We start from the raw sequence: 20,779 nt of genomic DNA on the forward strand, positions 1-20,779 counted from the left end.
TCACAGAAGTTATTACAAAATAAACTGTGACCATGTTAACATGTTCATGTTCTCTCATATATTTCACTAAGCAGGCAATTTTAGATACTAGGACTCTAGAAAATACAATTACAGTGATTGCACATAAATATGTATAGACCTTTTTTTGTGACAGTTAATATTAATGTATTTACAAGAACAGTCCATTTTAACTGTCCAGAGTATATAGCTAATCCACTTTGTTTATATGTTTTGTGTATATAACTCTAAATTCTTTTTTTCAACAAAATGACATGAAGTGTGACACATGAGGTATAGCTTGTGAGTTACATATAGAACTTAGAGGTTTTAAGATTAGCCCCACTGAAGTTTGGGAATCCTGAGTGGCCTGGATGGAATGGTGGTCCTCTTTTGAAAAGAACATAGATAATTGGTTAACTCTTTTTTAAGGAAGTCTGTGACGCATATTCATCTCGGCTGCCTAGAATTCATTTTCTAGGAGGCTATGGAGGAGGTATCAATGATTAAATTACATGGGGTTACTAGTAATTAGAGAGTTTCCAGCCATGTGGTATAGTGGAAAATATACTGGATTTGGAGTAGAAAGTTCAGAGGTTGAGTTTTAGTTCCACCATTTATAGCTATCTTATAGTTTCCCTAGTTTCTGTGAACCTCGGTGACCTCAACTAAAAAAATGAATATACTAATACTTGTTCTACCTATTCCATTAGGTTATTGTAATGAATGAGTGAATATATATTCATTTATCAAGTGTATTTTGAACATTTTCTATGTGCTTGGTTCTGTACTAGGCCCTGGGAATTCAGCAGTGAACACAATTGACATAACTCCTACTTTCATTAAGCTTACATTCTAATGGAAAAAGTAGTAAACACATAAATAAATATGTAATTACAACTTGTGATAAGTGCCATGAAGGAAGAAGACAGGGTTTAGCATGAGAACATAACAAGAGACTTACTTTAGGTAGTGTGGTCAGGGAAGGTCCCACTGTGCAGGTGATAATTAAGCTTAGTCCTGAAGGAAAAAAGGAAGAACCTGGTGGATGACATGCAAGAAAAAGAACATTTCAGGCAGAGGAATAGCAACTGCAAAGACCGAGTGGAGGAAATGAGCTTGGCATACTTGAGGAATATAGACAATCCCTGGTGTAGCTGGAACAAATTGAAAAATTTGAAATAAAAATGGAGTAGAAATCAGAAGATAGAACAAATAGAGCCTTGACAGTACAATGGCAAACTTTATGAACTCTAAAATCTTCTGTAAGTTTAAAGTGGTGATAGCATTGGTGGCACCACTATTATCAACATAATAACCCTGAGTTCTTTCATCCCTGTAATGTGTGGTCTTAAGTGACTCGACAGGTGAAGATAAGCCTGTGGATTCCTGTACTTGTACTTAGAGCCAAATGGGATGAAAGCCAGGTTTCTCTCACTTGCCTTAAGATCAAAAGTATGCTAGGTGTCTTCCGTGGTTACTTTCCCCCAAATGAGATTATTGGTTCCTTGGAGTTCCTAATTAGTTCATACTAGGTTGAAGAGTTTTAGCTGTTTGTAACATCAACAGTTTCATTCATGTAAAATGAGTAGAGAATTCTTCTATCGAGAGTGGCCACCAGAAGTTATATGTCTTTACATAACACTTTTCAGGTAAAGCAAGGGCTTACTTTTCCAACTAGTTTCTGGAGGAGATAGAGATTCCGGGAGAACTGCACATCCCTTACCCTACCTGGATTATCTGGTTGTTAAAATGGAAGACTTCTTGGAACAACAACATAGCAGAGTAGGAAGTGTCCTTAGAAATTAGCTATTTCATATTCCTTGTTACATATATAAAGAACTGTAGCTCAGGGACTAGACTCCAGGTCACCTGACTCCCAGGTCAGTGCTCTTTAGAACAATGTGTTCATATGTTGAAGTAAGGCAAATAAGTTTGCTAGTTGGTGGTCTGTGGCTCTTCAGGGAGAGAAGCCAGAAAAAGCATGTTGACTTGCCCTTGGAAAATTTTCATGTAGAAATAGGTTTAAATATTGTTTTAGTAGAAGCCTGTGAACACAAGCATTGTTCACTCTTAATCTTTTAGGAAAATAGTTTTCTGCCAACAAGAATAATACATTTTACCAGACATATCTAAAAAGATGGACTTGCAGATGAAGTTTTACTTGTAAATTCGGAGTCAAGCAAATACTTATCACTCCTAACTCCTTTTGTCATTTAAAACAGCTGTGAAGAACAGTGTCTTTTTTTTTTTCTTTTTTTAAGTGAGGAGAGTTGAATTTCATTTTGTGTATATTATTAGCCTTTGAAGGTATCAGTATCTATCGTTTGTCATTTTTAGAACAGAAAAATTAGGTTATAGTTTTGGACACTTCCTTTTATTAATCTTTTCTATCTGAACCTAAGGATCTAAACAAAGTAGTAAACTGTATTATGGGATTTTTTTCCTCTGTTAGAAAGCAGTCAACTTGTTGCTATAGCTGATTAGAAGGGGGATTCCTAACTCTTAACAACTGCTAGTGGTTATCAATTTAACTGAATTGCTATCTGTTAAATGATGATTGTGTTGTCAATTTTTGTGATGAACTAGTCAATTTTTTGCTGAAAAGTTAAGTATAGTTAAGTTCAAAAGAGAATATCCAATATGTGCAAGATTAAGGTGTGCTAGCAGTTTTCAAAATGACTCGTCATTTAAGTATTTGAATAACATTGTGATATTATATATATATACACATATACATATATATATATATATATATATATATATATATATATATATATATATATATGTATATGTGTATATATATATATATTTGGTCTGTCTCTGGTTCCTGGCACAGAACTCCTAAAACCTTTGGAGTATCCTTAGATATAGGAGTGCCTTTTGTTATTCATAATGGCACCTTTCAACCACACCTGAGTTTATGCTAATGAGGTGGCTCTTGGCAGGGTGGGGCCTCTAGATAGCTTCCAGGATTGGGGGGCTGGTCTCCAGAGTCACCAACCAATAGATTAGAGGGTTGGAACATTTACCCCCCCCCCAACCCCAGGGAGTGGAGAAGGGCTGGAGATTGAATTCAGTCACCAATGGTCAATGATTTAATCAATCATGCCTACATAAAACCTCCATTAAAAACTCCTAAATGACAGGGTCTGGGGAGCTTCCAAGTTTGTGAATACTATATTCACATTCCAGGGGGTGGTTCACCTTGACTCCACAGGGACAGAGGCTCCTGTGCGTGGGACCCTTCCAACCCTCACCCTATTTACCTATTCAACTGGTTGCTTATTTGTATCCTTTATAATAAACTATAATAGGAAGTAGAGCACATTCCTGAGTTCTGTGGGTTGTTCTAGTGAATTATTGATGCTGAAGGGGGAGCTTAAATTTGTAGTTGGCCAGGCAGAAGTGTGACTCACCTGGGAACTCTACTTGTGGTTAGCATATGAATTGAGGGCAGTCTTGTGGGACTGAGCCCTCTAATTTGTGGGATCTGATCTAACTACAGGTAGTGTCAGAATTGTATTGATGGACACCAAGTTGGTGTTGGAGAATTGGTTGTTGGTATAGAAAAATGACATGTAGTTGTCAGAAAAACCACACAATCATGTTGGTCAGTTTGTTTTGAGATTAGAATGTGAATATTTGACATTTAAATTCCAAGAGTCTTTTTTGATTCTGGTTTCATAACCTTATTAGTTTCCGTAGGTTATAGCAGTAATATCTCTATGAGAACCTTTTGGAACCTTATACTATATGGAACTCAGTCAGATAAAGACTAACGCCAAGTTGATAGAAGGACCCCAGTTGTAAAAATGGCTGCTTTGGGTACAAGACTGCAGTAGCAATATTCTCAGGGCATGAGCAAATGAAATTAAATGAGACAATGTATGTGGTACTTAGCATAATAATCTGCCACAAAGTAGATGCTAAATATATTACATATATGTTCATATATATGTGTACATATATATGTGTGTATATATATATATATATATATATATATGGTTAAAAATGATTAGATAAAACAATTTAGGAGATACAAACTTTAACACTTCATGAAGCAGGCAGTCTCTATTCAGAGAACTGCAAAATGGGACAGAGGGCAGGAAACTTTTATAGGATAAAGAATAATGAACAAGGAAGAGAAAAATAGAAAATACTTAATTGGTTGGGACCACATAGTCAACCTTGTTTGGGGTAAGAAAGCCCAGGGTTGGCTTGGCGTTTGGGGATTGGCTGACTGGATATACTGCGTTTCCGGTCAAATGGAATATTTACAGGGACATGAAAATGGTCTAAGTTTGGGTTTGCTGACACGGCACCCTGGGCAGGAGCAGCTCCATCTTGGGTCTAGAAATTTATTTCAGCTATACAGTTGACCCTTGAACAGCAAGGTTTGGAACTGCACAGACCCGTTTATAGGTGGATTTTTTCAATAAATATAGTATCTTTTTTTTTTTATTTTACAGATCTTTAAGTTAACTAAGTTTGGGAAAAGTTGGTGTTTAATTAGAGATCACAATATGTGGAATCACAAGAACTAGGGTTTGAGTCCTGATTCTATCCAAACTGTTTCAGCTTCCTGCCCGTGGGTGAGTCATTTATCAATCAATTTTTTTTTTTGAGGCAGAGATTTCCCCTGCTGTACGGGGATTTTTGACTCTGTCGGGGGGCAACACCCCTAACTCCCACCTTGTGCAAGCGTCAACTGCATGTGTGTGTGTGTGTGCACATGCGTGCACACACACACACACACAGAGTAAAAACAGTGATAGTAATACCTAACTTCCTTGGCTGCTATAAAGTTTAAGAAGTGAGATAATATGCTTAGCACAGTGCTTAAAACAGTAACTGTTCAGTGTTATTTGATATTATTGTTTTTATTATTTTTAAAATTATTATTATTTTATTAGTTATTATTTATTTTTGTTTTTATTATTTTTATTATTGTTATTATTATTATTATTATTTTAGGTATACCTGGATATATTCATATTGTCCCTAAACTTCTTTACTAGGTTCAACACTGTATACAAGTCATTTAATTCCCTCTGAAACTCAGTTAATAAAATGGGGGTAATAGTACATATACATCACAGAATCATTGTGATGACTAAACAGGATGAAGCTTTTAATGTAGTGTTTTGCATACCGTTAAGTATTCAGCAAATAGTAGTGATGATGATGATGATGATAAAGAAGATGATGATGATAAAGAAGATGATGTTGCCTGCCCTCTGGAAAATAAGTGTAGGCTAGCTGTCGCCTTTCCGAACAGTAAGACTTTTACTGCTTCGCTGATACTCTCCCAGAACTGTTTTTCCTATTACTAAATTAAGACTTTCAACATGCATACCCATCTCTCTCTTTCTTCTCATGCCTTCCCCAGAGCTCTCATACTTGCAGTGGTTTTTGCATGCCAACGGCAACTTTTTCTTTGTGAAAGCACTCTCAGCATGGATTAGCTTACTCTTTTGGAGATCCAGCTAAAAACTGTAATGAACACTGCATATAGTAAAATAATGACCCAGTATTTCATTCTTCTTTGGACATTCAGGGTCAAATCCTCAAAATGCCTACGAACCAGAATCTGACCCTGCACTTGTTTGACTCATCTCATTTACCTCCCCACAATCCTGGCCCTGTCAGATCATGTCTTATTTAAAATTTTGATATTTTGTTCATTATCTATATTTGCATTAATTTTTATTTTAAAAATGTCTTTAACATGTTATCTATCTTGATTACTGAGCTTTTCTGTGCCCCTCAAATTTTCAGTTGAAGTGAGTGCCTCATTTCCTTCACCCTAGTCCAGGCTTGCTTGAAACAACTGGAGAATGTCATACAACAATAGAAACACGTGATAGTGGGAGTCAGCTTTTTCAGAGTATAAATATGGAAATCTACCATAATATTAGTTAAATTTTTACTATCCTTTGGCTAAGAAAATAAATAATAACAAAAACTACCATACCACTTTCTATGGGGATATATGTATATGTATAGCTGATTCACTTTGTTATAAAGCAGAAACTAACACACCATTGTAAAGCAATTATACTCCAATAAAGATGTTAAGATTTCAAAAAAAAAAAAAAACTACCATAAATTTGCTAACACTTTGAAATGAATTTCTATTTTAATTTACACAACAGTATCTATACATATTAGAAAAGAGTTGTATGTTTTAGTGCAAAACTTATTCTTTTAGTTTCTAGAAAATGCTTTGTGTACTTAGAGATTTGTCGGCTCATTGCAATAACTTTTCTTCCCTCTCCCTCCCCCTCCCCACAGTGATCTCTGGACCACATATCAGAAACTACTGCTATAATAATTCAGATCTAAGAAAAATCAGTGCGCCTAAAGTATATTCTAGGGAAGGTAAGGCTTGAGTTTGAAGAATGAGTAGGACAAAAGGAGGAGATGGGTGTGGAAAGATTTTCTATTTATTGAGTGCCTCTGGAGATCCAGGCTCAAAGCCAGACACTTTACATTCCTCTTCTCATTTAGCCCTTACATCTCTAGGAAGTAGGTGTATTATGCCCGCTTTACATATAGGAAAACTGACTCTCAAAGTGCTTGAATAACTTGGCCTAGGTCTTATAGCCAGTAAATTTGCAGAGCCAGTATCCATACCCAGGATTTTACGTTATCGTTAATCTAATAAGAAGGGCAGAAGTCAGCTACTGTTAGTGCTGGTAAAGAAAGTGTGAATTTGAACTGGTAAGGCTGGAGTCCATAGAAATTATAGCAGTTGTACTTTCTCACTTGGCAGGCCCATCTTAATTACCTCAGTGTTTTTGAATATCCTGTTGAGAAAGCTTATGTTGTTTCTAGACTGTCATTCAACAGATTATTTCATCTTTGACTTTACTATTAATGTTTAAATCTACTGCCTGGACTCATTCTATGGTCCAGAATAATCTACTTTCAACAGGCCATCTGAAGCAGCGCATAAAAACATCAGTGGTCCTGTGATTGACTCTCTAAATTCCTCAAATTGCACGTGAAGAAGTAGCTTCCCATTACAAATAGTTTGCGCCAAAGTAGAAATATCTTAACTTGCTCACTTGCTGAAAATAATAAAGCAAGAAGTATAAAATCAATTCTGCATTATGCATGAGGAAATGGTTTTCCTCACTTTCTCTTTAGTTGTCTTTGATTAATTTTGCAAAGTGCATTTGTGAATAGTTCACTGAAACTTTTATTTTTAAGATTTCAATTATTCTTTTCTTCCAATGTTGTTCTGACTATTTTACATCCAAAGATAGCCAGTAGATGTGATTGTTGATTACATTATTTTAAGATTTATGTTACAGCAAAATGTTCTTCATTGAGTTTTTTTTTCCTATAACATGGAAGAACTTTCTTCTATTGTCAGAGGATACAGGACATTTAACATAGTAATAGACTTTATGGAAATTTCAAAATTTTTAGATGAGATGTAATTGGAATTACTCATCTTTTTATCTCCCTAATCCTGTCTCCCTCTATAATTATTAAACCTTTCTGGATCTTGAGGCACACAAATACTTGATCATGACTGTAAAACTTGGTGGTAGAGGTTTACCAGGCACGTTTTAATATCATGAAGGATTTTAATTCTGGGCTTTAGACTGTGTCCTTTTTCCCTACCTTTAAAATTTGTGCATCAGTGTCTTTGCCTCATGCCAGTAGTTACTGCAGATATTTATGAGCTGGCAAGTAGTCATGAAACAGCTGGATTTCCACAGGCTGCATAAGTTCAAATCCCATGTAGTAGTTTAAACCACCATTTACTGGTGGTTGTCTTGAGTAGGTTACTCAACTTTTCCCTCTCAGAGACTCTGTTCCTTTATCTGTCAAATAAATATAATAATATCAACCTTACAGATTTCTCTTGAAGATTAAGAGAAAATGTGATATGCTTCACACTGTGCCTAGTGCATAGTGAACACTTGATAAAATGTAAGGGATGATGATAATGTTTAACTTTAGCAAAGTAAACGTGTTTATGAGCTTAAGGGTTTGGGATCTAGTATGCCTGTCAGAGACCACCTACCAAGCTGTCTCAGAAAGGTAGTTGTCCTTATCCTTTGGGAAGTTTAAAGGAGTTTCTTCCCATTTAGGTCAGCACAGAGCACTGAGTAGAGTTCCCTGTGCTGTACAGTCGGCTCTCACTAGTTATCTATTTTATTCATGGTATCAATAGTGTATATATGTCAATCCCAATCTCCCAATCCATCCCAACTCCCTCCTTCCCCCCTTGGTATCCATACATTTGTTCTTTACGTCTGTGTCTCTATTTCTGCAAAAAAAAAAAAGGAGTTTCTAATTTTAAAAACCCAGATCTTGGAAGAATGGGGCAAAGAGAACAGAGGGAAAGAGGTCAGAGAATTTATCTTTTTAATGCTTGGGGTTCCTAGGTAGTTGGGTATCTCTGAAAGGCTGAAGTGGAAATAGGGAGAAGGAGAGAAATAGTGCCTCAAGCAAACTGAGAAGCAGTAGTTCAGTTTCTTATATATGATTTACACACTGCCCACTTGCACCTAGAGGGGTGTTTTTTAATGCAGATCCCTGGGCCATGTCTAGAACTCCTGAATTATATTCCAAGTCACATTAAGGTTTGAAAATCCACTAGTACAGAGAAATCAGATTGATCAGGGTTCAGATCTCTATTTTGCCACTTATTAACTGTACTCATGGCTTCCATCCTTCTCAAGTGTCCCTGCCATCTCTGCTCTTAGCTCCCTCTTTCCCTTCTTTTCTCCTTGTTATTTTATAACCTACACCAACCACACAAACTCACTTAGGCAGTTGTGCACTAGCCATCTTTTTCCCTGAGACCATTGAGATGTTATCACTTGACTAATCCTTACTGAGCTTGTACACTTTTCTAGCTGACAACTATTTTTTATTTGTTTATTTCTCATTCTCAATCGTTGGTTCTGACATGACTGCCAGTCCTCCTTTATAGTTTCTATGTGGTTTGAGTTACTGCCCTGACCAATCAGATGCTGAGTATTTTTTACTTTTCTATTAGTCTACCCAATTTACAGGCTTTATAGCAAACTTAACTCAAGGGCACAGACTCAGATGTAAAACTTCAGTTTATAAAAGCTAAAGACCCTATCATCACTCTACTTCCTTGTACCCCAGTGCTGATAATGTCCCATAGCTTGTTCAATAGAAAAGAGCACATCTGCTGGGTATGGGGGAAATGGACTAGGAGGCTGCATTTGAGCTGGATCTCAAAAAATAAGCAATATTTTCATTATCAGAGAAAGGGAAAGATCATTCCTGAGAGAGGCAACAGTAAGAGCAAAGATATGACTAGGGGACTGGTGAGTGACTCAATGTTAGGTGTTCAATAAACATTTCATTGTTTCTCACAGTGTAGTATGGGGATCACCTGCTTCAGAAATCTCACAGGATACTTGTTCAAAATTTCATTCATGGATGCTGTTAACCTATTGAATTAGGATCTATGGGAATATGACTCAAGAAGCTGCATTTTGAACAACAGGTACAGCGTCAAAAAGCAACAAGTAGCTATGTATAACTAAGACTACGGAGCTGAGGACCTGGGAAGACAAAGCCAGGTCTTTTTTAAAGGGCTAAAACTACATAATTTGGAGAGTGAATACTGACTTTCTAAAAGAAGTGGCAGTGTTTGAAATTAGTCTCAGTCCATGGAACCAACCGAGATATAATACATAGGATTTTAAGAGAAAAGGAAGGAAACTAATCTGAAGTCCAGTAAGTTTTGTGGTTGTGTGTGTGTGTGTGTGTGTGTGAGAGAGAGAGAGAGAGAGAGAGAGAGAATAGGATAGTAGTGCAAAGAATTACTGATATGGCTTTGAAGTACCAGGGAACCTATAGTAAGAAAGCAGACACAGCCTGGAGACTTTGAGACCATGGGGATTAGATAGACTTAAGTGAGGAGTATGATAGTGAAAGAAAAGTCGGATGATTATATTGAATTACATCTTTATTTGATTATATTTACAAAGTTATTTCAGATACATTTGCAGTAATACTCATGATAACTTATAAGTGTAAGCACCCATGTTACTCTATTGGACATTAGGAAGCAGAGGCCCAGAAATTTAAGTGACTTGCTTATGATTACATATCTAGTAGGTAGAATAGACAAATTTTTAAACAAGCTTTCTGACTCAAATTCCAGTATTATTGACAATACACCAATACTGCCTCTCTCACCTCTGGATATAATAATAACTTCAGTAATAACAACAACTAACATTAATTGAATCCTATGTGTCAGACATTGTTTAAAGCACTATATATATATTAATTCATTTTGATCCTCTTTTTCATTGAGTGCTTTTTGTCTATCAAAGATTGGTTTCCCATCCTGACTTCTAAAATCTTTATATTTAACATATGTGCCTTTCCTATATAGACCCTCATAACTCTATGAAACAGACCAAAAGAAAAAAAAAAGTGGGAGAAAAGCCAAGAAAAAGGAGTGGTGGAAGGACACATAAATTACAGGACTGGACAGGTCATGTTTACTTGAGCTATGGTCACGTTTACTTGAGCTATGTTCATGAAGCCATCTCTGCCAATCAGTTGTGAGACAGTAGATAAGTAGTAAGGCACCACCTAATTTTAAGGTGTTGATCAACATGAAAATTTTAACTGAGCCTCATCTTTTATGAACCTTGAGGTATTATGCCTATATGCAGCACATAATTTCATGCCTGTAGCCCAAAGGTATATTTTTCATCTTTGAATTGTTTCCCTTCTCAAAATAGATAGGCAGAGAGCAAAAACCAGTTGTGTATATATAGTAATCTTTGAACTTTAACCAATTCTAGATAGCTCTTCTAGTGGTTCATACATCAAGTATTTGGTTAACAGCTTTAAGAAAGAGTCTTTACTGTCCACAAAAAGAGGACATTTTAGGAGTTGGGGAGAGGAAAATAAAATCCTAGGAGTAGTCAGAGATACTAGCAAAGCATTTTTACTTCACTCCTTTGCCTGCCTCTTTTCTGGCTTAGTTCTTGGGCCTGAAAGTTCGTATATTCTGCTTTTTTTGAGTTCCTTTTCTTCTTATTTAGAATTAGACCAAAACAGGCTTTGATTAAAAAATGAAAATACTGCTTACAGTGGTAACAGTGCCAATAGAATAAATCCAGTTAGTATTCTCAGGACAGGAGAACCATCAAAGTGGTGCATTGTGTTTTAAATAAGATCTTGGGGCTTCCCTGGTGGCACAGTGGTTGAGAATCTGCCTGCCAATGCAGGAGACACGGGTTCAAGCCCTGGTCTGGGAAGATCCCACATGCCGCGGAGCGACTAGGCCCGTGAGCCACAACTACTGAGCCTGTGCGTCTGGAGCCTGTGCTCCGCAACAAGAGAGGCCGCGATAGTGAGAGGCCCGCGCACCGCGATGAAGAGTGGCCCCCACTTGCCGCAACTAGAGAAAGCCCTCGCACAGAAACGAAGACCCAACACAGCCAAAAATAAATGAATAAATAAATAAATAAAAATTAAAAAAAAAAAAAAAGATCTTGAAGGGGTCTTTACTTGAAAGTATTTATTGAGTACTAGCAATGTATAAGGCATTCTGTTTGGTATTCTGAGGGACACAATCATAAATTAGGTATGTGACCTGCCCTTGAGGAGATTGTAATCTAGTAGGGATAACAAGACTTATATGTTAATACGTGTATATATATTTTTCAGAATTCTTTTTCCACACAAGGACTAGTAGGATGAGCAAGCATGCTTTTTCTCAACAGTTAACTGTGAGAGTAGAAAGCAGAAGAGAAGCACAATGAATTGATTTACCAATTCTTCATTCTCTACTGTGAATAGCCATTACATGTTTATAATAAACTAAAACCTCTTCACTTGTAAAGATAGCATTTACTGAATATATCATCTTGTTTTGCTGTACCGAGGTAGTTTTTAAAAAATTCTGATAATACATTTGTTATCATACTCATGGTTGTTTTCTCCTGAAAATAGAAGTCTTCTAGCTCAATTTATTTAAAACTTAACTCATCGTCTTTACTCTCTGCCACTCCCCTCACCATTCTTCCCTTCTTAGATATACTGCCCCCCCCAACATATACAATACACAAGCATATCGAAGGTCTGCCTTCACAATGTCCTGTGTTTTCCAGTGGTTCCATGTTATTGTAAGTATCATCTTTTAATTAAATGAGATAATTTGTCTTAAAAAAGCCTAGTCCATTAATTAGTACATATTTAGTTCCCTTGCACTTGTCCCTTTGTATCCTGGAAGTCATCTTTCATACTGATACTTTGATAACTTATAGAATTTATCAGTTAATCACTGTCTGAAATTATTTTGTCTATTAACTTGTTTTCCTATTATTAGATTATAAACTGTTTCCTCTCATTAGATTATAAACTCTTTGGGGGCAGGAACCTTCCTTGTCTGTCTTGTTTATTGCTCTTTCTCTGATGCCTAGAACAAGTGCCAGGAACCTAATAGGCTTGGCTCAATAAATACATGTTAAATGAGTGATTGATTAAATAAATCTTATTCCTTAAACTTTCCCAACCTATCCATCAGTGAAGCCTATCAATTTTTCTTTTAATAATGTCTCTTAGATTTTCCTCTGCACTTTTACAGCTCACACCTTCCAACTGACCCTGGACCCTTTAAACCTAAACAATAACTTCTTACCCATAGTCTGTTTTCAACTCATCCATTTCAACCCGTCCATCCTGCATACTACTGCTCTTCTAATTTTCCTCAAACACGGTTTCCCTCATCTCATTTCATGGCTTAAGAACCTTCTCCAAATGCTTCTTGGTTCAAATGAAAGTAATGGGTGTAAAAGCTTAAAGTGCTATGTGAAGGTTGTCTTTCTGTTGCTTATTGGATTGTAAGATTTACCAGCAATCATTTCCATCCTGCCTCTTCCATTGTTATTTCCTTTCTAAAACACCTATGGATCTTTCACTCTAGTCAACCTGATAACCTGATGGAAGCTCTGGAGCTTCTTCCCAAAGACATACACATACACATTTTAGGGGAGTCACAGACCCTAAGTTCTAAGTTAAGAATCCCTTTCATAATCTCACAATTAAGCATTCCATTAAATAACGTCTTGTACTGCTGTAAAGTTTCACATGCCTATTAGCTCCCTTCTTATGTAGTATTTTTATCTTCTCTTGTAGTCCCCAGAGAATGTAGTGCAATGCTGGGCCCAGAACAAGTGTTTCATAAATACTTGCTGACCTGACATACAGACCCTTATCCATTTGTTTCTGTGAAAAAGCTAATAATAAGAATTCAGCAAAAGGGTTGAGAGAAACTGAGAAACCAGTAAGTAACTAGTAGTTAAGAAGAATATCTGTGAACTGAAATTTTAATTATAAAAACTAATGCTGCAAGGGGGTAGCACAAGGGAATTTGGGGGGGAGTCAGATAATTGTTCTGATTGTGGTGGTGGTTACATGACTCTATGCATTTGTGAAAATCCATAGAAATGCATACCAAGCGAGTGAATTTCACAGTGTATAAGTAAAAATAAATTTCAAATATTTTTAATATAGTAGAGGTTTTTGTTTTTTGGCCACACCACGTGGCTTGTGGGATCTTAGTTCCCTGACCAGGGATCAAACCTGGGCCCTCAGCAGTGACAGCATGGAGTCCTAACCACTGGACCGCCAGGGAATTCCCTATAGTAGAGGTTTTAACTTTTAAAATTCAATCTACTAAGCAGCATTCTGGTCTCCATGTTTTAGAATTATGGACTTGTGATTATTCTAATCTAAGGCATAACACCTTCTATAATGCAAATTTGGTGTTGTACTTCCTCTTCCTCATCTCTTTTTTCCTCTTCCTCCTTTAAAATTAATTTTTTGGTATGGTTGGTGAAAGTTTGCATTCATTGGTATACAGTAGCCTAATTTATATAAAGTTTACAAACTTCAGCTAAATTTTTTTCCTTTAAAGAACAAATTTTCAGGGCCAAATTGTTGTTCTTCATAAGGGGAGCCATATGTGCATTAAAAATGCAGAATTTAGACCTTAATTTAAGCTTTTTTTCCCCTCACTAAATGGTGTTCACAAACAAGCATGTCTCTTTTTCAATTGTACTAGTAGATTTATTAGAATCATGTATTGAATGTATCCAAATGTGTTCCTTCCCTCTGCTGGATGGAAGAGCTAGAGACCTTCATTCTGTGTCCTGCTGCCCTGCTGAATAAACAGAAATTATGGGTATCTCCTTTCTAGACCAGGCCATGCCATATAAATCAGTTCTCTTGCCGTGAGGGAGGGTTTGGTGAGGGCCCTACTCTGTGCTAGGCTAGAGGGAAAATTACTCCGATATACCAGATATCTTGATAGAAAAGGGTGAAATAATTGCAGCTGTCCTTTCAATGGAAATTTTTAACATTGCAAATAAATTCCATCTGTGTCTACACATGTAGTAGTTACAAAAAAACATGCCACCCTTAACTTTTGGTCAAACGACTTCACAGTGGTTCGATAAGAAAGACCAGAATTTCCAGACCTTCACTAAACACACCTTCATCTAGATGAATGCCACAGATCATACTGATCAGAAGTTGTAATGAGAATTGTTCTCCGAACTGATCAGCAGCTGTGTTTATTTAGAAATGAATGTATTCAGTACAGCCTCAAGGGAAATATATTCTATAACATACCATCTGGTGGAGAGTAGAAACGAAATACAGTTTTAACTTATACCATAGATCTTACTCTAAATTTCTGATATTTCAAAAAAAAAAAAAAAAGGCCTGCTGGTTTTAAATGAATACTACATAATTAAAGAAATTTCCCAGGACTTTCCCAAAGCAGGGAACACCTAGCTCTCTCCTTTTTATCATAAACTAAGTTGGGCAATCTAATAAATTGTAAGATTATTGCTTGCTTTTTATACATTTTAAATCCATTTTTAATTTTCATTCTAGATTTGAAAAGAAAGTAATGCTGGGAAAATGTATTAGACAAAAATATGTACTAAAATGGAGAAAACTGCTTAAAGTATGTTTCTGTAAGTCTTAAAAGAAAGTAATTTTATATTTTAATTTTATACTTTTCTAAAGCCATTGGTTTTTTCATTGACTACTGGTTACCTTACTCCTTTTCAATCCTTAGAATGAAAACTTTCCTAATTATTTAAAATATACTAGCATTATTTTCTTACTTATACCTTACTTAATTACTTAACTTCCATTTGTATAATGTGGTGGATTCAAGCAGCTGGAGTCAAGCTGCTTCTTGGGAAAGGTTAACTGCTCTAAGAGCTGTATTCTCATCTATTAAAATGAGATAATGCATGTAAAGTACTTAGTGTAATCTTTAGCACATGACATAAATATTTAAAAATATTTACCTATCACAAATATTTTATTGAAGTATAGCAAATTGAATTTAGTGTTCTACTAAATTTTAAACTTTTCTAAAACAGGAATGGTGTTTTCTCCTTTTAAGTTCCCTGAAGAGCTAGGCTGTGGAACAAGAACTTATCTACAAGATTTCGGGGTTGGGGTGGGGGGAGATTTCATGGACTGAAGAAAATAGAAAAAAATATTTTAAATTATTTTAAAATTAAGTACAGTATAGCAGCAAATCTCTTTAAACTATGTTCAACACTTTTACTTGTTTTTACACTAAGAAAAGTATATTTAGTGATTTTTCCCTGTTCCCCTACAAGACTAGTCACCGAAGTGTTTATGTGTCTCAAACCTAATGTTAAAAATTTGCAGGATACTATGATGAAGAATCATTAACAAATACTTCTCATGTAGCTCTTTTAAAAGATCCATTAATGCTTAAGGAAACTGCATATCTGCCAATCAACAAACAGGTATTATGAGATTTTATTGCTTTGGTAGATTGCACAGAGTTAATAAGTAACATTCAAATTTTAGAAAGGCCATGACAGGCATGGATTCAATACTTGTTTTCTGTTAATTATACCTGTGATTCTTTACTATAGAATGAGTGAGTCAGATGCTTAGGGCAATTAGATATATGTCAGTGAATTATCTACTATCAGATCATGAGGTGATTCCTTGGAATAATTCATTCTCCTGTGCGTATAAATTTTAATGAAGAGAATATATCTTATTGGCTTCCCATGGAAAATGTCCTATAATCTGTTGTAAGCAGTGAAACACTTTAAAAATCATAAGGTAAAATGAGTAATTTAATTTCTGCAATTTACATTCCTTACAATTTATGCTTCCTCTTAATATTGATTAAAATCAAAACAGAACAAAATAAAAAAGCAATTATCCTTACATAGCATTTTAGTAGTAACACCAGACATTAAAATCCTTCTTTCATATACTTTACTTTCAATAAGAATTCTGTAAAGATAACTGCCAGTTTTTTTTTTCTTTTTTCTTTTTTAAACTTGACTAGTATTAGATTTATTTCAACAAATCATTTCCTGAATCAGGAACAAAATCCTTAGGGTAAAAGCATGTTTACAGAGAGAATAAATGCTTTGCAGCTTGTCTAGACTTTAAAATGAGATCATGATTTAGTTTTTGTCTTTTGGCACACATATGGATATTTGGGTTTAGAGTGAGAGAAGTTAAAGATGTAACATTGGTCACAAGAATTGATTTTACAAATAAACAACCCATATTATGAGGGACTGCTGAACGAATGTGTTATCCCTGGATGTAGAAGAGTTCAGTCTTACAGAATCCATGATTTCTATTTTTAACTGAATTGCTATACAGCTTTACTCCTACAATTTTCTATTCAGCCAGGTGGTGAAATTACAGGATTTTATCACCCAAAACTGCATTTGATGTTGATATTAGCTTCCCCTTCAGAAATGTATAAGGCAAGAGCTGAGAACTCTATAATAGCCAAATAGGTTGTACATGGTAGATGCTGGCAGACAGTTTTCCATTCATCTCTTGTATTTGCGTACATCTTGTAAGCAGAGGCAATGACTTTTTGTTCTGTATTATCTTTTCAAGGACGCAAACAGCCTTGAAAAAATGAGATAGTGTCTCTCTCTAAAGCAAAGGGAAGATTTGCTTACTGCTCAGTATGAAAGATCCAGGTTCCCTAACCTGGCGCCCTGTGTCACCCTATAAGAATTGAGGATCAGGGAATAGGTACAAGAAAATGCTGATACTCTGGCTACTGCTGTTGCTATGACCCAGAAATCTCATGTTTTCTGCCACCATCCTTAAAACTGTGGCAGGTTTACTTATTAGTTTGCAAGTGGAGTAAAAATAGCAGACATTTCACCATCCTTGACAGCAGTTCCTATTGCTGGACATGCTGTTGTTCTCGATGGTCATAGTCCAAATAACAATGGTAGCAATTAAATTGCACCAAAAAGTCACTGATGAGCCCACAGAACTACCTGACCCAGGCCTCTTTTGTTTTAGCAGCCTTAGCTTGCTAGTTGGTTAATTTCTTGGACCATTTGATCCTGGTCTTATTTAACTAATTAGGTAATACATGGAAATTGTTCTCAGCTGGACAGTTTGGAATATGCTTTATGGCTTGAGTCTGGGAGTACATTCATATTGTTCTCTGGAATGTTCATGTGGGGCACACTGTTAAGGCTTCAGACTAATTCTTTCTCCTATGGCAAATGCATTTGTTTGGGCCAGGATACAGAATTCTCTGAGTTGCCATGCTCCCTTGAAAGGAAAGTGTTTAATTTCCTTTGTTATGAAATATTAATCACCTCACCAACTATAGAGGAAAAACATCAGTACTACAGCGAAGTTAGTGTGAAATGGTAGTATTTGTTTTTTTTGTTTTTGTGTTTTCTGAAATCACAGGCAGTCCTTTAGGTGTAAGGATTATGCTATGGACCCACCATTAGCTGGATGTGGTTAGCAGTTATTTTCCCAGAAGGGTCTAGAGAGAGTGACCAGGGACATGCAGTTTTTTGTGTATGTGAAGGTAACCAGACCAAGAATTATCTACCAACTGAGCCTACAACCCTGAAGAAACATTCATATAAAAAACTTTTAGATTGTTAAACAACATTTAGTAATATACATTTCTTTGTGGATATTCTCACAAATTCCATAAAAAAAGCAAAAAACATGTAATCATCACATGTTTGTGTAAGGCCACTTAAAGTCCTTTACCTTAAGTAGACTGTAACTGAGGGTTAGCTTTAAATTGGGTGGCTATATTTGTTTTCAGTATGAAAAAAAGTAAAGTCATACCTATTTGTCTCACTATATGACAGTAATAAAGCATGCTATTTAGTTAGATAAGGTTTTAATTATTTGGAAAGCTGACCCTGTGATCTAAAATCTGACAATTATTTGTGAAAATTGCCCCATTAGATAACGTATACAAAGATTCACTATCTCCTGTTATTACAGATTTGATAAAATAGTAATTTTAATGGTAAATAAATTGAATTTAAGGAAGATGAACTGGAGCATTTTGTGCCATTTCCATGAATTTGATCAATGTGAAAAGATTATGGTTCTTTTCTGCATTCGATGCTTTGCTTCATGGTGGGTATTAGACTGAGATTCTCTGCCTACTTTGAGTGATGCCATTAGCAATAGGTCAGACCTCCCTGAAACATTCTTTATGTTTTGTTTCCCTTCTGTCTATTGCTACAATAATATGACTCTTGAATTTGAAAAAGTAATTGCCTTAAAATATTTTTATTGTACTGAGGGAGAATTTGGTCATAGCAAAGAGATGTCTTTGGGTTAAAAATTCAGTAGGACATATGTAAATACAGCTTCCTTTCCCTCTGAAAAAGTAAAAGGAAGTGGAGAAATCATTTTCTTTCAACCTAGAGTGATTAGAAATTGCATTTCTGAGAATGTGCATGTGTCTTTGTCTGTGTGAGTATTATTGTTTTTCTTCACAAAATGATTTGGGGGACTTTCAGAGATTGAGTCAATGACTTCCTTACTCATTGTTCAACAATATATTTGGTCTTCCCTTTTTCACAGAAACAAATATTGGTGGATTTTTTACAGTGAACACTAGCTGAGTGTTGTGAGTATAGGTTTTGTGATTCAAATTGACTTAACTTTGGAATTTTTTCTACTGCTTCAGATTTATTTATCAATTGGGAGCCTTTTAATAGATGCCAGAAAAAGAAGCCAATCTATGAAAAAGAACAATTTTACAATATGGCAGGATGTTTTTAATGGAAATTGACTAGGTCTCAAGGAATGTATTGCTTGACAATATTTAACTGCCAGTCAATTTTCTATTAAATTCTCTTATATTAGAAGTACTTTTTAATGGATTGTTACCAGAGTAAAATTTTTTACTTTGGTAGACACTCTTTCTGAGCACAATGCTGGGATTTTGCTGTAATGCAATAAATAGTTGCATCTTTCTGAGGTTTCTCATGGAGAATTTTACAGTCTCTGAGTGGTCCCTCAAACATTTCCTGGATGTGCTAAATAGGCCACCTTACTTCTCAAGAGCCCCATGAAGTGACTGAGGAAAGTCATTAGACTTTACGAGTGTTCAGGCATCAGTCTAGCATTTTACAAACCACTCATCGTGACTATCTAGTGACTACACTGCTTGATTTAAATACCTCTTTTATCATCTTCATATAAGTATATTTTCTATTGATATTGATATCAGTTTATCAAAAGATTACAATGAATTGTGCAGATACAATTTTCTTATGTTTGATTCCAGAATCTGGCTCCTTATCTGCATATCCTCACTATCATACTGCTCCAGAAAGGCTTGTGATTGATACTATGGTGTAATTCATTGTTTTTAATACCTTGAAGGCAGGGGTTCTCTTTCAATTATGTATAACTACAGTTCCTTATGTATATTTAAAGTAGCTACATTTCCTTGAGAGTTTATCTTCATTTATTTACTCATTTGGTGCATATTTATAGAACACCTGCTATGGGTCAGATATGATTATAGGCACTGTATAGAATGATAAGCAAGATAGATAAGGTTTCAGCCTTGAGAGACCTTATAATTTACAATCTAGCGTATTTTGTGGCAGTCAGTGTTAAAGGCACATTGCTTCTGTTGTCTGTAATTTTCTGTACAAGAGTTCTGGGAGCGAGTATTATTACTCTCAATTAATAAATGAGGAATTTGAGAGTCAGAGAGGTTAATCAACTTGCTCTGTCACACAGATAATATGTGAAGGATCTGAGATTCAAACCCAAGTCATTTGGGTTCTGTATTAGTATTCTATGCTGTTTAACAAATTACTCTAAATTTAGTGGCTTAAAATAATACACATCTATTAGATCACAGTGCCTGTAGGTCAGGAGTCCTGGTATAGCTTAGCTGGGTCCTACAAGGCTGTAATCAAGGTGTCAACCAGGACAAGTTTCTCATCTGGAGACTCCACTATAAAATAATTCATCTCAAACTCATGTGGTCGTTGGCAGAATTCATTTCCTTGAAGCTGTTATACTCTTGGCAGTTGCTTGTTTGTATCCAACAAAGGAGAGAGAGACTCTAGTGTGAGTCAGCTAGAAAGATAAAGCCTTGTGTAATAACATCATCACTAGAGTGACATCCCAACACTTTTGCCATATTCTACTGATTGGAAGCAAGTAACAGGTCCTGCCCACACTCCAGGGGAAGGGATTCTATAAAGAAGTAAATGCCAGGAGGTGAGGATCATGGGGGCCATAGTCAGTGGTCTTTCCATTATATTGTATTGCCTCTACTATGAGCTCAATATACATGAATTGATTTTTTTGAAATATTTTTAAAAATTATGTAAAGCTATATAAAGTGACTGGAAAAGTTTGGCAGGGGGAATTCCCATAATCTCATAATCCCAACACAGCTTAATTA

The 20,779-nt window shown here is 35.7% G+C and overlaps 1 protein-coding gene across 1 annotated transcript in view; it reads left to right on the forward strand.

Annotated features, from left to right (window-relative positions):
• SH3BGRL (SH3 domain binding glutamate rich protein like) overlaps positions 1 to 20,779 on the forward strand; it is an 82,678-nt gene that overhangs the window by 24,611 nt on the left and 37,288 nt on the right. The gene's annotated exons all lie outside the window — the stretch shown is intronic.

The sequence above is a fragment of the Balaenoptera acutorostrata genome, chromosome X (assembly GCF_949987535.1).
Source record: "Balaenoptera acutorostrata chromosome X, mBalAcu1.1, whole genome shotgun sequence".
Lineage (NCBI taxonomy): Eukaryota > Metazoa > Chordata > Mammalia > Artiodactyla > Balaenopteridae > Balaenoptera > Balaenoptera acutorostrata.